Source organism: Hemicordylus capensis, chromosome 5 (assembly GCF_027244095.1).
Source record: "Hemicordylus capensis ecotype Gifberg chromosome 5, rHemCap1.1.pri, whole genome shotgun sequence".
In the NCBI taxonomy this organism is placed as follows: Eukaryota; Metazoa; Chordata; class Lepidosauria; order Squamata; family Cordylidae; genus Hemicordylus; species Hemicordylus capensis.
In genome coordinates, this window is record NC_069661.1 from 228,389,630 (window position 1) to 228,410,295 (window position 20,666).

At 47.2% G+C, this 20,666-nt stretch overlaps 1 protein-coding gene across 3 annotated transcripts in view; it reads left to right on the plus strand.

Moving 5' to 3' along the window:
* The window catches only part of KIAA1549 (KIAA1549 ortholog), a 217,243-nt gene that overhangs the window by 2,736 nt on the left and 193,841 nt on the right, over positions 1-20,666 (plus strand). For all 3 annotated transcript variants that reach the window (XM_053255918.1, XM_053255920.1, XM_053255917.1), the window contains one exon: positions 97-176. The gene's annotated coding sequence lies outside the window, so the exon portion shown is untranslated. The remainder of the gene's footprint in view (positions 1-96; positions 177-20,666) is intronic.

Sequence of the window (20,666 nt, forward strand, 5' to 3'; positions counted from 1 at the left end):
CACTCACCTTTACAGAACCCTTGTAACGATATATTTTATTTTCCAAATGGTTGTGTCACAACTCATTTTGAAATTTTCTAATTTTTTTCCTTGCAGCAACGACTTAATTCTACATCGAAGGATTCCCCTTTATTCATCCTATTGGTGATCCGCAAGAATTGGACGACTGGTTGTTGGTAATTATTAATGTCCCTTTTATATACATAACTTGTAAATGTCTTAGTACAATGGCGTACCCTCTTTTCCAACCTCTCTCAGGCTCCTAAAAAATCTTCTTCCAAATCCAGAAATAGGGGGATCTGTTGTTTCTAACAGAAGGATATCTTTAAAATACTCATAATGCAAAGTTTTAGGATGTAGTCGCCACAAGGGTTTACCGCTTGGGATAACCTCAGAGTAATTACAAATAAATCCCACCATTGTGTGGTCTGACCACGGAGTAAGTACTAACTTACATCTATAGACTTCAGAGGAAAAGGGTACCCGAAGTCTATCAAGGCGACTGACTGACTTCGGATGATAATACGTAAATTTGGTCGCAGATTCAAAGTTATATTTATAATTTGATTCAAAGACTGCTTTATGGCAAATTGGACAAAAATCAAAATCATTATTTACACCCAATGCCTTATTATCCAAACCTAAAGTCTCACTCAAAAAATGGTCAAGGTCTCTTTCTTCAATTGATAAAGGTGAACTGGGAGAGGAGATCGGGAGGCCTCCCATAAAGGTTTTCCTGTCTCGGGCTGAGCTCTGTTATTAAAGTCCCCCACTATGAGGAGGTGGTGGCTGGTAAATACATCTTTCAATTTAGCCTAGAGAGTTTTCCTAGGGGACAGTTTAACAGGAGCGTATATGGCGCAAAGTCTGAAAGACCGATTAAACCTATGGGCAGTAGTCACCAAACCCGAATCTCCCAAAACAGTAAAGTCCACATACATAAGTCTACCCTGATCGATTTCTAGAACCCTCTTGATTTTGAAATTGGGTCTATTTTTAAGCAAATTAGCTATGCCTGCATTGCTGCTCCCATCATAGGACCAGAAAGATGGACCAGAGGTCCATTGTCGCTGCACCGAAAACCGGTGACTCTCATTCTCGAAATGGGTCTCTTGAAGGACATAGATATATAGTTCAACTTTGCTAAAAAGTGTAGAATCTCTTGCCTTCGGTTTGGTGTTCTTAACCCATTAACATTCCAAGTGAGTATGTTAAAAGAACTTGTAATACTACCCATAATGAGAAAATGTTAAAAGTAAGAGTAGATTATCATTAGGTCATTAGGATTCTCATTAACATGTACTCTGGCCATAGATTTCAAAGTACCATCAAACCTTTCCGTCAAACCTTTAGTTTGTGCGCAATATACGTGGTGGTTCTCAAATGCGCAATGCCACAACATTCCCATAAACTCTGCATGACATCAGACAAAAAGTTACTCCCTCTATCTAAGAGGAAGATAGAAGCTCTTTTAAATAACATCTTCCCCCTCCAAATCCAACAAATACCTTTTCCAGCTGGGAAGTTTGTTGGAAAGCCCAGGCTGACTAATGGGGCGGCAGGGAGGGAGTAGCTGTGCTTTGTCTGTTCCATTATACATTCTAGGCCTTGCTGCGTTTTCTAAGCAAAAACTTCTTCAGCATCTTTAGATTGTTAACCTACAAATCCATGAGAAACCAAAAACGGAAAAGGAAAACTGAATCCAAATCTAAAGTTTCGCAAGCTCTCCTGGTTGGAATGTAATGTTTGTGTGGGAACTCTTGTTTAGTTTGAAAGCCTTTTCTCTTACTGGATTTGGTTGGTTAATCCTTGTATCCTTGTAATACAAAAATATTTTATCTATCTATCTATCATATTTCTATACCACCTGATATGTAATCCTCTAGGTGGTGTGCAAAATTTAAAATATTTAAAAGTTACAAATTAAAATTCATAAAAAGACAATAGGATAACATAGATATCAAAGCAAGTTTTAAAATTATTAAAATTCTAATTAAAAGCCTTTGAGAACAGGAGAGTCTTGAGGCTCTTCCTGAAAATAAACAGAGAAGGAGGTGCTCTTATTTCAGTAGGGAGCATATTCCAAAGCCCCAGGGGAGCCACAGAGGAAACCCAGTCATGGGTCGCCACCAAACGAGAGGGTGGCATCCATAACCAGACCTCTCCAGAAGATTGTAACAGGGTGGAAGGCTTATGACAAAGGAGGTGCTCTCTTAAATAGCCTTGACCAAAGTTGCTAAGGGCTTTATAGGTAATAACCAGCACTTTGTATTTCACCTGGAAACATATCGGCATCCAGTGCAGTTCTTTCAAAACTGGTGTTATGTGGTCCCTTTGAGTTGTCCCAGAGACCTATCTGGCTGCCGCATTCTGTACCAATTGTAGTTTCCGGACTATGTACAAAGGCAGCCCCACGTAGAGTGCATTACAGAAGTAAAGCCTGGAGGTTACCAGCATATGTACCACTGTTTTAAGGTCATTCACTTCTAGAAATGGACACAGCTGGTGTATCAGCTGAAGCTCATAAAAAGCGCTCCTGGCCACCACCTCAACCTAGGATACCAGGGAGAGCTTTGGGTGCAGGAGCACTCCCAAGCTACGTACCTGATCTTTCAGGGGGAGTGTAACTCCATCCAGAACAGGCAGATCTAAACCATCTCTCGGGTCCTGTCCCCCCACAGTCTACCTTGATCTTATTTGGGTTGGGAATTCTCTCTGGTAAGAGATACCCTTCTATTACAGCAGAGTGCACAGAGGCAAAACACAGCAGAGTCTGCCTAAGCATGCGTGTATGTTGAGAGTAAAAGAAACTTGGAGCCAGTTCATAGTTTCAAATCAATATAAGGAGTCTTTATTAGTGAACTCTATTCTAGATAGTAAAGTGGAGAGATAGGATCTCTAATCTAGCTAGCTAGCTGGATGCAGAGGGATGGTTTCTGCATCTCTGCACACATGGTGCAGGGAGAGAGGAGCATGTGTGATGCAAGGGAGAAGAAAGGGAAAGAGGAAGTGGCAGGAAGGAAGTCCCTGAGAGTAGCAATCTACATATCAAAGGGATGGTGTCAGAGCAGTAGAGAAGGGATGACCAATGTCTTGACCCCTCTGACTCACTAATCTGTCCCCCTCTGTCATTGAGACATGAGACAGCGCAGAGTCCTTCACTTCCAATAATTTGCATTCAACTTCAGTCTGTTATCCATCATCCAGCCAATTACTGCCCCCAGGCAGGCATTTAGGGAAAATATGCCATTTCCTGATGAGGTTGGCATGGAGAAATAGATCTGGGTGTCATAAGCATATTGATAACACCCAGTACCAAACCTCCTGATTATCTCTCCCAGCAGTTTCATGTAGATGTTAAAGAGCATTGGAGACAGTATGGAGCCTTGTGGAACTCCAGTTCTTGCTTAGCGGAACACCAGTCTCCAAGCAACACCATCTGGAATCTGCCAGAGAGGTAGGAGAGGAACAATTGTAAAACAGTCCCACCCAGTTCCACCTCCCTTAGATGGTCAGAGATCAAACAGAAATGGAAGGAGTATACTGAAAATCTGTACAGCAGGGACATCAGCATCCAAGATACTCTAGAACAGGGATTCTCAACGTTGGGTCCCCAGATGTTATTGGACTTCAACTCCCATAATCTCCAACGAAAGGCCACTGGGGCTGGGGATTATGGGAGTTGAAGTCCAATAACGTCTGGGGACAAATGTTAAGAATCCCTGCTCTAGAAGATTGATTTTTAAATATTGTTTTAAATTTTGTACATTGAATAGAGATGTACATATTAGGTGATATAAAAATAGATCGATAGATAAAGCTTTTTCTCCCCCCACCTTAAAAAACAAACAGCTATAATAAAATGGCATTAAATGACAATGGGAACAGATTAGGGATGGCCTGGTGCAGTTTGCTACTTCTGGAAGAATGCCCAGACCCAGGACATGATGGCCTGGAGGCGGGACAGGGTGACAGTCGAAGTTAAGCTGGCAGGAACGTTAAGGGCAAGGGCAGAGCCACCGACTTGGGTGCCTTCTTCCCCTCATATGGAGTGATGTCAGGAGGACAGATGCGGTCATGGAGGATGATTGCAGGAAGATGACTGCAGATCTTGGAAGACAGAACTGCAGGGGCTTGAATTCTCAACCAGGTTTTGGGTGAGTTCAAGAAAAAGGAAGCCAGGGCTTTGGCTTCGAGAAGTTTAGTCTAGGGAAAGTTTGTTTAGTCAGATTTTGCATTAGACTTTCTGATGAGAGGAAGGAAGGAGGGAGGAGGCGGCACTGGGAAGGGCAAGGGCGGAGCTGCCAAGCTTTGCTTGCCTCACAGCCCCCCTTCAGTGACGCCTTCTGCTCCTCCTGCGGGGCGATGGCTCCTGTCTCTGCATCGCTGTGCCAGCCGCAAGGGTACCACATACAGCCAGATACAACTTGTAGATTTTGTTCTCTTGAAGCTGATGGTCTGCATGGGAGGGATTGCACTGTGCCTCAGGGAGGGCATTTTCTATTGCCAAACTGGCCAGACTGCTTGACCGAAGTTCAGGATAATTCAGGCCTCTTCAGGTGTGAAGAGGTGTGCTGACCTCAAGCTGTTTTTCGGCTGGCATCTTCCAACTGAAAATGCACCTGTTTGACTTTCCGGCATGGGCGAAGTTCAACTTCAAAAGGAAAACAGGAGCAAATAAAAGGTATGATGGCACTCTTACAGGAAAAGGTTCACCACAAAAGTACCTTCGTGTCCAGCATACCCTGTGGCTGTGCTGCGTGATCGCCCCGGTTGGCAGAGGGCCCGCTCCCAACGCTTCTTCTCCTGTTCAGCCACCTCCTCCTCACCCTACTCTTCCTCCTCCTCCTCCAGCTCTGCCTCAGGGTCCTCCCTGTGCTCCTCGGGGCATTTTGCAGACGATTGTGCAGCCCAGGAACACACTTGGAGGGGAGCCTTCTGCACTGACTGCTGCACTGTGGCTGGGAGTCTTGCAGGCATGGGGCACCTCTCCTGCTGGCAGCCCCTGACCCATGGACTGGCGGGAGCATCGTGACACTTATGGCAGTGGGTGTGTGAGTCAGTGGAGGGGCATGGCAGCTCCCTGCTGCATGCTCCACCTTTAGGGTGGGCTGGGTTGCGATCCAGCGTCCTCTCTTCCGCTTCCCCCCTGTGGCAACCCCACTCCCAGCTGAGCTGACAGGGGTGAGGTTATGCTGAATATGAAGCAATTCTGCCAGTCATATGCCACCATTGTTCTGGCCTCAACCCTGACAGCCTGTTGAGGGCCTCGACCTCCTTGGACTTCATCTTGAGGAGGTGCACACCAGGCGCGGCATCTGGTGGGGGTGCGATTGTGGCCCCTGTGTGCCATCTCCACGGAGAGCCGATTGTCGTCTCCATGCTTGCGGGGCTTGCCATGGAGTGCAGTCTGCACATTGTCAATGCTCAGCAGGGGGATCAGCGCCTCTGTCTCCTCATCCGTCCAGCTCTTGGCCCTCCTTGGCTTTGGGATGGGGACGGCGGTGGAGGGGGGCTCCCTCTGTTCCCTGGGGCTATGCTGACCCTGTCGTCCCCCGGCCCTCCTTGTACCGCTTGCCGTGGTGTGTGCAGAGGTTGGCTGTGGGAGCTTCTGGTGTGATGCTGCAGCTGCCACTTCATCCAAGTGAATGGGGAGGGGGTGCATGGCTGGGCTGTGCATGCAGCCCATTGGTCCTGGGGCTGCCTGGACCTGTACATCAGGGCGTGCATTTCCCAGGCCCATTGTCAGACGTTGAGATTCTAGAGGGCTGGAGAGGGTGATAAGCGGTGGGTCGCCATGACTTTCCCAGGCCACTTGTGTGGATATGTGGAGTGCTGAGCAGTGGCGGCCCGTGAACATGCCTCCAGGGGGTGGGGGGTGGGCTGCGGGAGGCGCCTTTAAGAGTAAATTAATTTGGTGCTCACCTCCATGGCGGCGGCACCTGAACGCTGTTTGGAGCCGCAACGTGGCACCCAGCAGCCCCTATGGTGGGGAGGCGCCTCCGCCACTCACCTGGCCGCTGCTGGGCGCTCGGCTCCGTGGAAGCCAGGTGAGTGCCAGAGGCGCTTCCCTGCCATAGGGGCTTCTGGGAGGCATGTTGAGGCTCTGAACAATGTTCAGGTGCTGCCACGGCGGAGGTGAACAGCGAATTAATTTACTCTTAAAGGTGCCTCCTGCCACCACCAACCCCGGAGGCGCGTTCACGGGCCACCACTGGCGGTGAGGCAGATGCATGCTCCCGTAAGACTGGGTGAGATCTTGCCTCCCCCCTTGCACAGCTGTCTTCTCTCCCCACAAAGATGTCAGGGGTTCCAACTCACCCCGCCATTCCTGCAGTCATGCCTACCCCCCACCAAAGACCTCCGGGCTTCACTGTCAAGACACCCCATCTCCTGTCTCTTCTCAGGCAAGGGTAACTTGGGAAGGGCCATTGGGTGGGCAGGCACAAAGGAGGACTGGCAAGGTGGGAGGGAGCAGTGTTGCGTCTGCCCTGCCTCGCCCTACGCTGTGTCTGCCCTGCCTCGCCCTACGCTGTGTCTGCCCTGCCTCGCCCTACGCTGTGTCTGCCCTGCCTCGCCCTACGCTGTGTCTGCCCTGCCTCGCCCTACGCTGCGTCTGCCCTGCCTCGCCCTACGCTGCGTCTGCCCTGCCTCGCCCTACGCTGCGTCTGCCCTGCCTCGCCCTACGCTGCGTCTGCCCTGCCTCGCCCTACGCTGCGTCTGCCCTGCCTCGCCCTACGCTGCGTCTGCCCTGCCTCGCCCTACGCTGCGTCTGCCCTGCCTCGCCCTACGCTGCGTCTGCCCTGCCTCGCCCTACGCGGTGTGAGAGGGCTGGATTGGAGCCCCAGCGCCTTTCTTCAAAGGAGAAGCTCCCACAGATGGCAATGCTTTGGAACACATGGTGGGGTGGCATGGGGTTTGGAAGGGGGTGGGGTCCCTGAGGTCGAGGGGAAAGTGGTTGTCGAGGGAGAGGTGGTTGTTGTCAAGGGGGATCAACTGGTTCCCGAGGTCGAGGGAGTTTCATTTCCTCCTACCGATTAAGCCATTTTGAGCACTGCACCGAAGTGCGACTTTTAAAGGACACATATGATGCACAGTAACTGTGAATCTCCAGGAGCAAAGCTGAATAATGCCATTGGCTGTATGGATGGCACTGTCGCTCACCATCCTGACATCTCTGTAAATGGTTTCCTCGTATGAACTCCCGCCAGCCTAAGTGTAAGTGAAGCTGCATTCAGTTGCCATTTGGAAAAGCTCCAGCCTAAACATACTCTGTTCCATCAACCTTTCTTCAGCTTCTGCTCCATCTGCTATATGTTGTATGAATGTACTCTGGATGGAGAGAGAAAGTTCATAAGAACAGCCCTGCTGGATCAGGCCCCATGACCTATCTAGTCCAGCATCGTGTTTTACACAGTGGCCCACCAGATGCCTCTGGGGAGCCCACATGTTCCCCACACCATGATGTTTCATTTCATGTGTGCCTTAATGCTTAGGAGCACTGGTTCTGCACAGTTACTATTGCTGTATTCTGCAGAATTCGGTGTTATTTGTGTTTCTGTGGGAGCCTTAAGTCAGAAGGGTGAAATTTTAATTTAAGTGTCCATCTCCATCTTAAAACTAAGAGGCAGATTTGAGCACACACAATTGTTGAATGACTGGCAGAAACTCACCAGATGCACATTTTCCTGGCATGGAGGTATAGCAGATTCCTGATTTACTGCCTGCTGTCCTGCAGCGTGATCCATCTTTGTTTAAATGTACTGTATTTCCGTTTGAGTATTCTGCACTATCCCCTAGTATCCAGCAGAGGGTGCTAAGCACCTGCTTCCTTAGGCAATGGATGGACCATAGAGAAGTTTAAACCTATTTCTCAATTCAGGCACACTCTTGTTCACCCTCATCTTCTCTCCTGTAATAATAATTGCATGCAAATTTTGTCCTCCTTACATCTCATCACATGGAATGTTATATAAAATGTGCAATATTAACAGAAATCTGCCTTTCGAGACAGTAATATAACAGACGCACTAGTACAAGACAATTTTTTTTAAGAATACGAAGAGGAGAAAAATGTAGATAATGAATAATCTGCCAGGTGGTTTAGTTTTATCTAAATCAGATCTGTTCAGTGTGGCTGACCTGCAATCTATTGTAGCCTGCAAGGTGCTAGATAGGGATGTGCATTTATGTTTGTGATGAATGGAACCTGAATTAAATGGGGACCCAGTAGATTCAAATTCCATTTGTTTCAAAATTAATGGTTTGGTCCATGAATAGGCACAAATGGGAACAGATGGGATTAGTTTCCAGAATCTTATCCAGTGTCCCTTTTGTTGTTTGTTTTTTGTTTTGTTTAATCTTATTATACACTGCAGTTTTTGCTGCCACCTGTGTCAATGTCAGCAGGAACTCAAATTGTTAACCAATGGGTTACTATCTACTTGGTAGACCATAGCTAATTCTGTACAAACCAAGGAGGAGAAAACTTTATAGTTCAAAGAAGCTTTATTGAATTCTGCAGAGTTAACAAAGTGGCCGTCTAGGGGATAGTTCCCAAAGACAAGACGAACCCAAGATGGTGTCCGTCCAAAGCTTTTATACAACAATTGATACATCTGAATACATAATCATTCACAACAAGCCAGCCAGGTAGTCCGGCAGTACAACTCCATATCAGGCCAACAGGCTTACAATACTACCATTGTTAAAGGAGTGCTTATGCAGCTTTCGAGGAGGCAGGTCAGATACCAGCATCATCACCTCTCCTGACCAGTAGGCCAGAACAAAGCAAGGCATAGAGAATACATACTATGTTGCAAGTTACAAGGTCTGCAAGGCACAGAGAATGAGAACCAAAGCATTCGAAGGAGATTCTTTCCTACTGACATACATTCAGGAATACAAGATGGAGGGGACTCTTGCTCTCTTCAGCTACCATCAAAATGGTGTAGCAAGAGCTCAGTTCTCCATTAACTATATACCCCAGGATCAATACATATAGATCAATATGAAATGCTTAGATTCACGGGTAACAAAATCAAATCGAATGTTTATTATAATCATGGACCCGTATCAGCAGGAACTACAATGCACAACTGCTTCCTAGCAGGCACCATCTTGAATACCCATAACTACCCTGGGCTGCAGCCTCATTCTAGGGCAATTTGGTTTATTTAAAAAAAAAAAAATGGCCACAACTATGGAAAATGGTGGCTGCTACATTAGCTCTGAAGGGGCTCTTATTATCATTAGCATTCACATTCACTTTAGTATTTTATATTTGTATCCTGCTCTTTCTCCAAGAAGCCCAGAACAATCTACATGGCAATGTTTATCCTCACAACAACCTTGTGAGGTAAGTTAGGCTGAGAGGTAAGTGGTTGTGCCAGAGTTGCCCAGTGAGTTTTATGACTGAACACTAGCTTGGAACTCGGGTCTCCCCAGTTCTAGTCCAACACTCTCATCTCTGTCATGCTGGCTGTGAGGCAGAAATGTTCTGCATGCACATTCCTAGTGCTTGACAATCCCCAGTTTTTGCAGGCCTGGGGAGGAAGCAACAACATGATGCTCGCTGAATCCCTACATGTTTGATACGGGCAGAGTGTATCGATTGTGCCACGACCCCTCAAGAAACTTGCTGCAGTGCAGCCCATGGCATATTCCTGCCTAGGGTTGCATCAGTCTCCAGAGGGGTGGCAACCTTATTACTGCCTCAAGAAAAATACCACATGGTATCCCCACCCGCCCTCTTCCTTCTATTAAGATCACATACCCCACTTCCTTCTCTGTTAGTGTTAGGGTTTGTGATTATTTAGCAAAGCACCGAGGACGCTACCACTCCTGTTACAGAGTGCAGAGTTTAGTTGTTGCAGCTGTTTACAAGAACACGCATGGAGATCCCTGTAGAGTAGGGATGTGCATGGAACCGGGCAGGGGTGGCTCGAGGGGGTGGGGTGGTCTCGCTTTTAAGGGCGGGGGACGGTGCACTTACTTCTCCCCCTGCTTCCCCCCCAATGGCGTTTGGCTTTGGTAAAAGCCTTCGGGGCGGCAGTGTACCTCCCTGCCGCCCCTTCCTCCTCTTTGACTGGAAGTGGCCAGAAGTATCGGGCATGCAGGCACGCTCGTGCACGTCTGACGTGCACACACACGCCCGATACTTCTGGCCATTTCCGCCCGAAGAGGAGGAAGGGGTGGCAGGGAGGTACACTGCCGCCCCGAAGGCTTTTAACAAAACCGAGCACTGGCTGGGGAAAAGCAGGGGGAGGGGTAAGAGCACCCTCACCCCCTTAAAGCGAGACTCCCCCCCCCAGCCTTCAGACTTCGAACCCATCCAGTTTTTGAACTTGTTTGGAGGCCTGTAAAAGGGCCTATGAACAGGTTTGTGCACATCCCTACCGTAGAGTCTAAGTTATATAACTAGTTTATTGGTGAAATACATTTGGGATAGGAAAGATATATCTATCTATCAGCTACATAATGAATAGGCAGGGGGAGAGAGAGATGTTTCCATCGTCTTTCTAGGAGGAAAGGAAGAGGACTGACTCACTACAGGAAGTACCTGAGGAGTCAAGGCAGGGGTCATAGAGTACCTCTACTTCCAGTGTCCCTAGTGGTCATTAAGATAGTTGGTGCAAAAGATTGATGCACTGGACCTCCATCTCCAACAGTTAGGAAGGGAAGAGGAAAAGTGGTGGTGTGCAATTACAGCTTCCTTACGTTGCAGGCCATCCATAAGGGGAGGTGTGCTGAGCGGGCTGCCGGGGTGGCTTTGAAACCACAACCTGCCACCTAACCCTGCTTGACTGGTGCCTGCTGCAGCCCTGTGTTTAAGATCTCTGCCAGGGAGCCGTATATAACCCTGCTTAACAGACTTGTTTTGTACTAGTACCTGCAGCCCTGTTCACATGTTATGTTCAACACTTATACAATGAGTGTACAGGGTACACCGGTCCGGTACAGATCTGTACATAGCTTGTGTTCAGAGTTGCAACAGTAACACAAGTACAGTTATCCACAGTTTATACTGGTACAGCAATACACTTCCTATCTGTACCATGCATTTGAGGACCCTGGACCCAGGTTCACATTTAAAATGAACGCAGGTGCAGTCATTCACACAAAAACATGTGCAAGTGTACAGACAGCTGCACATTTGTACAAGATTATCTATCTATCTATCTATCTATCTATCTATCTATCTATCTATCTATCTATCTATCTATATTTATTTTTACATTTATATCCCACTCTTCCTCCAAGGAGCCCAGAGTGGTGTACATGGTTATGTTTCGCCTCAGAACAACCATGTGAGGTAGGCATCTTCTCCAAGATAGAGATTCCTGCCTGCAACCTTGGGGAAGCCACTGCCAGTCTGTGAAGACAATGCTGAGCTAGATAGACCAATGGTCTGACTCAGTATATGGAAACTTCCTATGTGATGCTGAGAGAGATGTGACTGGCCCTGAATCCCCAGTGACTTTAATGGCTGAATGGGGATTTGAACTCAGGTCTCCCCAATCCTAGTCCAGGCAATGCTCTTCATTGTGAGGCCCCGAGGGCCATTGGCGGCCCCCATCAATCTTAAGTTCACCTCCCTGACTAATTGTTTATTGGGCCTGTGTGAAGTTTCGGTGAAAGCTCTACACAGTCTCCTTGGCACCAAGTGGAGAAGACTGTTCTCACTGTGCACTGCTGCACTTTCGCAGTGCTGGGGAGGGGGAGCTCCTTTAAGGGAAATGAAGCCCGCTTGAGCCTCTGCACCATCTTGGAAGGTGTGCACAGAGTGCTGGGACGTGTAGCCCTTCCCAGGGCTTTCCTCCTAGCGCTCTTAAGAGAGGGCTCCGTCTCTCTTATAGGGCCCTCCCAGCACTGAGGAAAGTGTGTACTCCGCAGAGGTCAGCACAGTGGGAAATGGCTCTCACGCGGAAGGTTTTTTTGCCAAAGTGGCCCCTGCTTGAAAAACAGTGAAGATCACTGGGACAGGTGTGTTTGGAGTCAGACCACAGAGTAAGCAATAGAGCATCCCCACACAGTTAGCTCACCTGAGGCAAGGGAGCCACCATCTGTAACAGTCCGTAGACTTGTTGAATATGTGAACGTGGCTCTGTTATGAATCTGGCCATCATTCACCTTAGTCAGGATGCCATTTGCTAGTCCAGGTAAGGATTTAGGACAGGGGTGTACCTTTGGAGCAGAGGCTGTGAGATGGCTGAGCAGGCATGGTTCAGGAACTTCCTCTTGACTGAGCTAATAAATATGGAACATTCGCTCAGTGTAATGCTCATTGATCCAGGCACATTTGGGTTGAAACTCAGCATGCTGCTGAAATGCCTTGCGCTGCATATAACTGGGGATTCACTGCTAAATATGAAGTCTCAGGAAATAAAATCTCCCATGACTAGAAATAGCTGAAAAAAGGTACTGTATTTTTGACTGAAGCTGGGGATGATGGGAGTTGTAGTTCAGCAACATCTGGAGGACCACAGAATGGGAACCCCTGTTTTAGGGTAAATGAAATAGATATAACCTTTTTAAAAAAAGATAATCTTAAATTCAGAGTAGTCTTTGATTTGGATAAATACGGTATAATTTGAGCACACAAAAATGTGATTGCAGTTCCAGGGGTGGGTGGATTAGTGCTGTTTATCCATATTTTGCTTTTCTATTAAAATGCATGCTTGTTTCCCCCTGCAGTGCATCCATCAATGGGGGGGGGGGGGGAATGCCGTATGTGACACAACTCATATGTTTGCAGGGATGAGATGGAGCTTTCTGCCAGCACAGACCAGCCTACAGTTACTCAAAATAAGCTGTGCACACATGGACAGTGGCACTGTGACTGTTGCCAGGCAACCACTCTGAGCAACCAGATGAATGAAGAAATAAATATATGGGTCAAGTGACATGATCACTTTGCCCATTTACCTGCTCTTTTCACTTGGGCTGTCTCGGTTTCTGCACTCCTGGTAGCCAATGCACCTATTGACGTGGCCTGTTTCGGCAGCGAACTCCGTGTGCCTGGGTAAGGGGAGCCTTTCCAGGTTGACTTGCTCATGCTGATGCCAGGGGAAAACTGCCTCCTGAGCGTTGTAATCCATTAACTTCCAGTAACGGAAGTGGTGGATTCTTGCCTCATTATCTGGGGAGACCATTTAAGAGGCTAATGTATCTTGTGATTAGGGAGCTTTGTGATTACAGGCTACTTGGCATAATTTTTTTTCATCCATCGCTTGTTATTACACGTACACTTAGGCCTTACTAAACTTTAAGAAGAGGGGCTGTTGCCTTCCTTTGTTACCCAATGTAGCAGCATAACGTTCATCCAAGATTCCAACCCAAAGGAGAATATGCACATATATACACAAGCTGCGTTATACTGAGCCATAGGCCCAGGCTGCCTTATATTGTCTACTGAGACTGGCAGCAGCCCCTTCTACAAAGGCTCTTCCAGCCCTAGCATGCATCCCCCTCTAGGACCACTAACTGTGAGCACCAGTCACCTTGTTGATGGCTGCTAGTCTAAGTACTAGACCAGCAGTGGGATCAGCAAAGAACATAATGGCAATCATCACCCCCTAGCAGCTATAATTCCACCACTTTCACCTTAAGTGGCACAACGGGGAAATGCTTGACTAACAAGCAGAAGGTTGCCGGTTCAAATCCCCACTGCTACTATATCGGGCAGCAGCGATATGGGAAGATGCTGAAAGGCATCATCTCATACTGCGTGGGAGATGGCAATGGTAAACCCCTTCTGTATCCTACCAAAGAAAACCACAGGGCTCTGTGTGTGCCAGGAGTTGAAACTGACTTGACGGCACACTTTACCTTTACCCTATGCTAGTTAGTATCTTTTTTCCTGGCAGTATTTTCTACATAGGAACATAGGAAGCTGCCATATACTGAGTCAGGCCATAGGTCCATCTAGCTCAGTATTGTCTACACAGACTGGCAGCAACTTCTCCAAGGTTGCAGGCAGGAATCTCTCTCAGGCCTATCTTGGAGATGCCAGGGAGGGAATTGGAACCCAGATGCGCTTTCCAGAGGCTCCATCCCCTAAAGGAAATATCTTACAGTGCTCACACATCAAGTCTCCCATTAATGTGCCCTGCTTAGCTAAGGGGGAAAGTCATGATTGCTACCACAAGACCAACTCTCCTCTCTAGACCAGCTCTCTTCTCTAATCTGAGAAGCAGCAATTCTGGGAGCTAACAAGTATTAAAATAGAGAAGGTCTGCTCCTCTGTCACAAAATCATGAGCTCAGCAGTCACCAAAAGCCAAACTCTGAATCCTAAACTCCAAATCAAAAGAAGTTGATTTCCAGCAAGGTGCGTTTTTTTTGAACGAGTAGAGACTGCAAAAAATGCCAACATGAAAAACCTAACGCTGGAACCTAGCCAGTCCAAAATAAGCCCCCAAATGATGTGCATGCATTTTGGGGGGTACCCACAATATCAGGAGCAAGAACAGAGCTAACAGGACATTATATATATCAAAACTTTGATAGACCACAACTTGGTTTGAACATATGAAGCTGCCTTCTTCGAAGCCAGACCCTTGGTCCCTCTAGCTCTGTATCGTCTACACTAATTTGGGCTTTCAGATGAGGCTCTTTCCCAACACTACTTGGAGATGCTGGGTGTTGAACCTGGGACTTTCTGTCTGAAAAGCAGTTGCTTCATATGCTTTCTTGCTTCACATTGGATTTACCATCATTGCTGGAAGCAATGTTTGCAACTGTCCATGCATTTGGCACCCTGATTCTAAAAAAAATGCATCAAGTGATAATGTTATCCCAGAATAGAAGGTACATGCAATACACCCTTGCTAGTGTTATGAGTCATAGGATGATTTAATTACGAACATTAAAGAAAGTATTTTTACAGCAAAGCATTTACTGATCTTTGCAGATATGTAGGAGGCTAGTCTTAAGCATGTTACTATGGCTGCATTCGCACATCATGTGGACCTGTGGTTCCGCTCCCCATCCCCCTGCTCTCCTGTCCACATTCGGACGCCAGGGAAAGTGTCCTCTCTGCAGTCAGTGAGACTGCAGAAAGGAGGGGGAACTGGCTATATGGGGTTCCTTCTTGCTTGAAGGACAGCCTGCACAGACAATCACAGAGGGAGAGAAGGAGGAGCTTCCTCCCTCAACTCCAGTCCATCTGAATGCAGCCCCCAGAGCTGCATTCAGATGGAATGGAGACTCTGTGGACCCTCAGTTTTGAGCAGCAAAACTCACTACAATCTGAGGGTTCAAATTGGAGTATCCGTAGCGAAACCTCAGTTCGCTCTACGGATGGGACTGGAGTTGTGCGCATTCAGATGTAATGGGGAGACACATCTGTGGTGTGAATAACTTTCTTCATTCTGCAACATGGAGTGTTCAGACTAGGGAGCAATTTTTGACTGTCTCTGCTTCTGCTGGAAGTGCCCCAGGTCACCTGAAAATATGTCTCTGATAGTTGTGCATCCCTCAGGGACATATTTTGAGTTGCGCAGGGCAGTTCCGGGATCTGCCCTAAGAGATCCATTAAAATTGTTCCCTCCCCCCATCCTGTGCACTCTATGCTGTGTGGGGTACCTTAGAGGTCTTCCTCCGTACAGGCACATCTTCCCATTGTGCTGTCACTGGCTTAATCAGGTGTCAGCTAGAGGAACTTACTTTCCTAAGAGTGTGTTTATGATCAAAATGTAAGATACTGAAAGATTGGTAATTTCCATAGAATAGTTGATCTGAAAATGCACATAACAAGTAGAATGGGTTAGAAGGAAAGAACCATGAGGGGAGGGGAAATCACCATTGGTATTCTTCTGGAAATGCCTATGCCAGTGGGGCAGCTAGGCAAAACTTTTGCCCAGACCACCCCCACCGTGAGGCCCCTCTGCATTTTGGGGGGCCTCCTGCCACCCCCCATGCCCACCCCCTACCCTGCTGTGAACCGCCCAAAGTTACCTTACTTTAGCCAACAATGTGTGGGGTGGGGGGTGAGCCGAGCAGGCCTCCCCTCCCCCTGTGGTGGCGGGCATGGGCGGAGTGGCCGCTGGGACTGTCTGGCCCAGTGGTCCTTGCAAACTGTGAGGTGCTCTTTTCTGCGCGGGTGCGCTGGAGCACCTTGCAGTTTGCAAGGACTGCTGGACCAGACAGGCAGGCCCAAAGGCCATTCCCGCCACCGCCACGGGGCAGGGGGAGGCCTGCTTGGCTCACTCCCTGCCCCCCAGCCACTCATATTGGTAGCTAAAGTCAGGTAACTTTTGGCCATTCAGCATGGCAGGGCAGGGATGGGCGTGGGGTGGCAGCAGGAGGTCCCCCAGAGGCCCCCGTGTTCCATTGGAGCTCCCCCGGGCCTTGGAGACCATGGGCCGGGTCTCCTAGGTCCAAGGGTTAGAGTGCCTCTGGTCTATGCAGTGCTCTTAATAGGTAGCTTCTCTAGCAATTCTTGTGCGAAGTTCCACCTCTGTAAATGCCAGCAGAACATCATCTCTGGAGTTTTCATCTCATCACTTTCCTCATACAGTATTCAAGTGCAAGTTATAAAGCAGATATTCCATGGGCAGAGGAATCTTTCCATGGAAGGAAACCTCTGGAGTGAACCCAACTGCTGACATATTGCACAATGTTACATGGCGGTGGAATGGAATGTTTGCACAGTTGCACAAGAGCACTGTTGTGCACACACAAAAATTGTGCAAATGCAGTTGCACTATGGTGTAGCCATTGGCGTGACGATGCAGCCATCGTGCAACCCTGCACAATTTTGCCGCTTGCACACCAGCTGTGCAAATGCTACATTCCACCACATGCATAACATTGGGCACTATGTCAGCCAATATGTTTATTTCTTTGCTCCATTATTTTTACTCTTTGCTTTCTGAAAGGTCTTCAGAGCAATGTGTTTGCCCCACAACAATCCTGTGGGGAAAGCTCAGCTGAGAGGCCCATGGCCACTCAGTGAACTTCATAGCTGATATGCAGAGATTTGCACCTGGGTATCTTGCATCCCAGCCCATCATGCTGGCGGCCAAATTTCTAGAGCATAGACTTACAGGTGGCTTGTAAAAGTGCTCCCCAAAACAAGATGCTTCAAATTCCTATAATCACATAGGAAACCAGAGATTCGATGTAACAGAATTCCCAGACTGCAACATGAGAGCAACACACTGCAGCAGTACCGTGACAGCTGGCCTATGTATTCCTCTCTGACCTTGGTGTTTAATAATTGCTGAGGCCCCGTACTGTAGGCACTCGCATTCTCAGAGTAATTTGGGAGCAGCCAACAATGCAAGTGACCCCACCAAATGTTTAAAAGGGAGGTAAAGGCAAGTTCTCAACTGCTGCAAAGAAATGCCATTCTGAATGGTGTAAAGTCTCAGGGATCCTCTATAAATGGCACCCCGTGAGGTCCAAACAGCTGGGGACAGTGGCATCCAAAGCAGCAGTTCTAGAACCATTTAACCCTTCTATGAATAAGCTTCCCATTAGCTGAAACACCACCTGTCAAATCGGCATGTGTGTACATGTGCTTAAAAGATGGTACACCACCACCCCCCGACCCCAAAGCCGCAGATTCTTTGGCGCTATTTATGCCTCTCGACTCTCGGATTTGAATTCTGAAAAGGCAAACATTAGAACACCACACAATTGATCTTGAGGGCTAATTTGAGAAATACCTCCCTTTTATTCTCTGTATATTTATATTCACCCATTACAAATGCCTCAAAGTGCCTCCTCAGCATCGGACTCCAGAGTAGCTACTGTGGGTGGGTCCATGACAGCTTCTTCTACCTACTGAACGGCTTGGGCCCAGGGTATTCAATAGAGCACCTTCTTCTTCACAAACCCTGCCACCTATTAAGATCATTGGGAGAGATCCAGTTGTGGTTAACACCAGCTCATTTGGTGGCGACCCAAAACTGGGCCTTCTCTTGGGTTGCTACAGGGCTTTGGAACACACTCCTAAATGAAACCAGAACCACTCCATCTCTTTACTGTTTTTAAGCGACTCTTGAAAATGCACCTATTTTATCAGGCTTTTAGTTTATAATGTTTTAAAGTTTTAGTGATGGTTATTTTAATTTCTTTTATATGATTTAAGGTTTTAATGGTGGTTGTAAACCACCCAGAGATTTTATATGGGGAGGTATATAAATGTGATTAATAATAATAAATAATAAATAAATACTATGCCTACTCAATATTTATATACCACTTCCCAACAAAAGTGCTCAAAATGGCTCAGTCAATCAATCAGATGGTTCCCCATCCCCAAAGGGCTCACAATCTAAAGGGAAACATAACGTAGATCTCCAGCATCAACTGAGCCACCTAATGGTGTATCAGGGAAGCAACCTGCCTAGAGAACAGGAGGCTGTTGGTTCAAATCCCCGCTGTTGTGTTTCCCAGAATATGGGAAACTCCTAAATTGGGCAGCAGCAACACAGGAAGGTGCTGAAAGGCATCATCTCATATTGCATGGGAGAAGGCAATGGTAAACCACTCCTGTACTCTACCAAGAAAACCACATGGCTCTGTGGTCACCAGGAGCTGACACCGACTTGGCAGCACAACCAACCAACCAGCATCAACCGCTGGAATTGGATAGGAACAGTTGCTCTCCCCTGCTAAATATAAAAGAATCACCACTTTAAAAGCTGCCACTTTGCTCATTTAGCAGGGATCTGACTCTTGCAGACACTGAAAAGGATGTGGGGTGAGAAGAAGGGCCTCCTGGTGGTCTCTTCTCCTTGCCACCCTCTTTAAACCCTGCAGGAGGGAGGACAACGCAGCTTTTGGTGGCTCACTTGTGGTGCCAAAATACCTGGGGCTGCCCTGATTGCAAATTAAATCACTTGGATATCTACAAGCAGGTCCTGATCTGCCTTCTGCCGGCCACTGGCATAGATCATATTTCATCAGTGGGCCCTGGAATTCCAGCAGGTTGGGGGGATAAGATCCAGTAAGCCTAATGCAATTCCATCATCCACAGAGTGTTTATATTGTTCACATATTGTGAAAGCTGCTGAGACTTCAAGTTTCAAGTTTTCATTCCAGATGAAAAGCTTACATTAGAGAACCTTACTGTGTTCTGCATCCTAAGACAATGGGCTCTTGACGGAAGACAATAAATACAGATTGTACGGTGAAAAACACTAGTATAGTAAACCAGAAAAGACAGTTCCAGGTTTTACATAATAATTTCTAAATAAATTAAATGAGTGAATTAGTCTTTCAAATACTCCATTTAATAATGTTTGCCATTGGGATAATTGCCTAAAATTGCACTATTATAATTTTCTAGACGTAATAACACAAATTTGAGTTAGCTATTCCCTGTGAAACCAATAAAGGCAATGGCTGCAGTCCTGCACACAGTGAAGGTAAAGTGTGCCATCGAGTCGATTTCAACTCCTGGCACCCACAGAGCCCTGTGGTTTTCTTTGGTAGAATACAGGAGGGGTTTACCATTGCCTCCTCCCATGCAGTATGAGATGATGCCTTTCAGCATCTTCCTATATCGCTGCTGCCCGATATAGTAGCAGCAGGGATTCGAACCGGCAGCCTTCTGCTTGTTAGTCAAGCATTTCCCCGCTGCGTAAGGCAGCTTAAATCCCATTAAAGTCAACCTCATTTGAGTAGGATTCTGAAAAGGGCTGGATTTCAGTTTCTCGCATTACAAACTGAGCCCTCATTCCAAACTCAAGCTCATACTGGCTCATCTATTTATAATTCTAATACGATTAAATATATAGTAAAAAAAAATTTGCTTATGTGTGCTTTAAACACAATTTAAGACCAGGATCTAACATAACAGGGTTAGGACACAAGAGCTGATGCCCTTACTAAAATCAGCTTGGATTGGATTATTTGAATAGCACGATAAAGCTGCAGGTTGAAAAACCCATCCATCAACAGGGCTTCTCATGAAGGAAAGTTGTGCTGTCGAGTCGGTGTCGATAGTACCGTATTAATTACAAGGATTGCCTTGGCTGCAGTTTTGCACAGGGCTTAAACTCTTAAAGTTAAGGTTGCTACACCTGTCCAGGATTGGCCTGGACCGTCTAGGAATCAGACATCCTGTGAGGATATGGGAAAAGTGCTGTCCTGGATATGAAATGGCCAGGAATTTGAATGGGAAGATATAACTAATTTTTGAGGTGCTTCTCTCCAGGCCTTGCAGCTACATGGTGCCAGTGTTGGGAAGCCCCATATCCTTACCCTTTCTTTGGCACTGGTGATGCTGACTGACTAGGCTGGCTCGCTATATGTGGCAAGTAAACATCTCTCGCTCCTTTCTGGATCATCTCTATAGTGGGGGGTTGTTGCCCTCTGGGTTTCGCTGTGAGGTATATGGACAGAGAGTCCCCCTTTCTCTAGTGGCCTTGCTGGTGGGGTCCCCCTTCTCTCTAGAACATTCATTGCCTGATGCAGCACTTGCAGTCTTGGGAAGGCTCCCTCTTAGCCAACAGAAAGTATCTCCTGTGTGGAGTAGCAGGAACTGTGCAAAGAACGCTATGGGGGAAAATAATATGTGAAACAGCCACCAAGCTCCATTGTCAAGCATCTTTTCCAATCCCGGTCAAAAAGGCAGGGTTTTTAAATTTGCACCCCCTTTTTGAGAGTTGTGTCCAGAGGTCTCTCCGATTAATGTGAAGGGCCATAAGA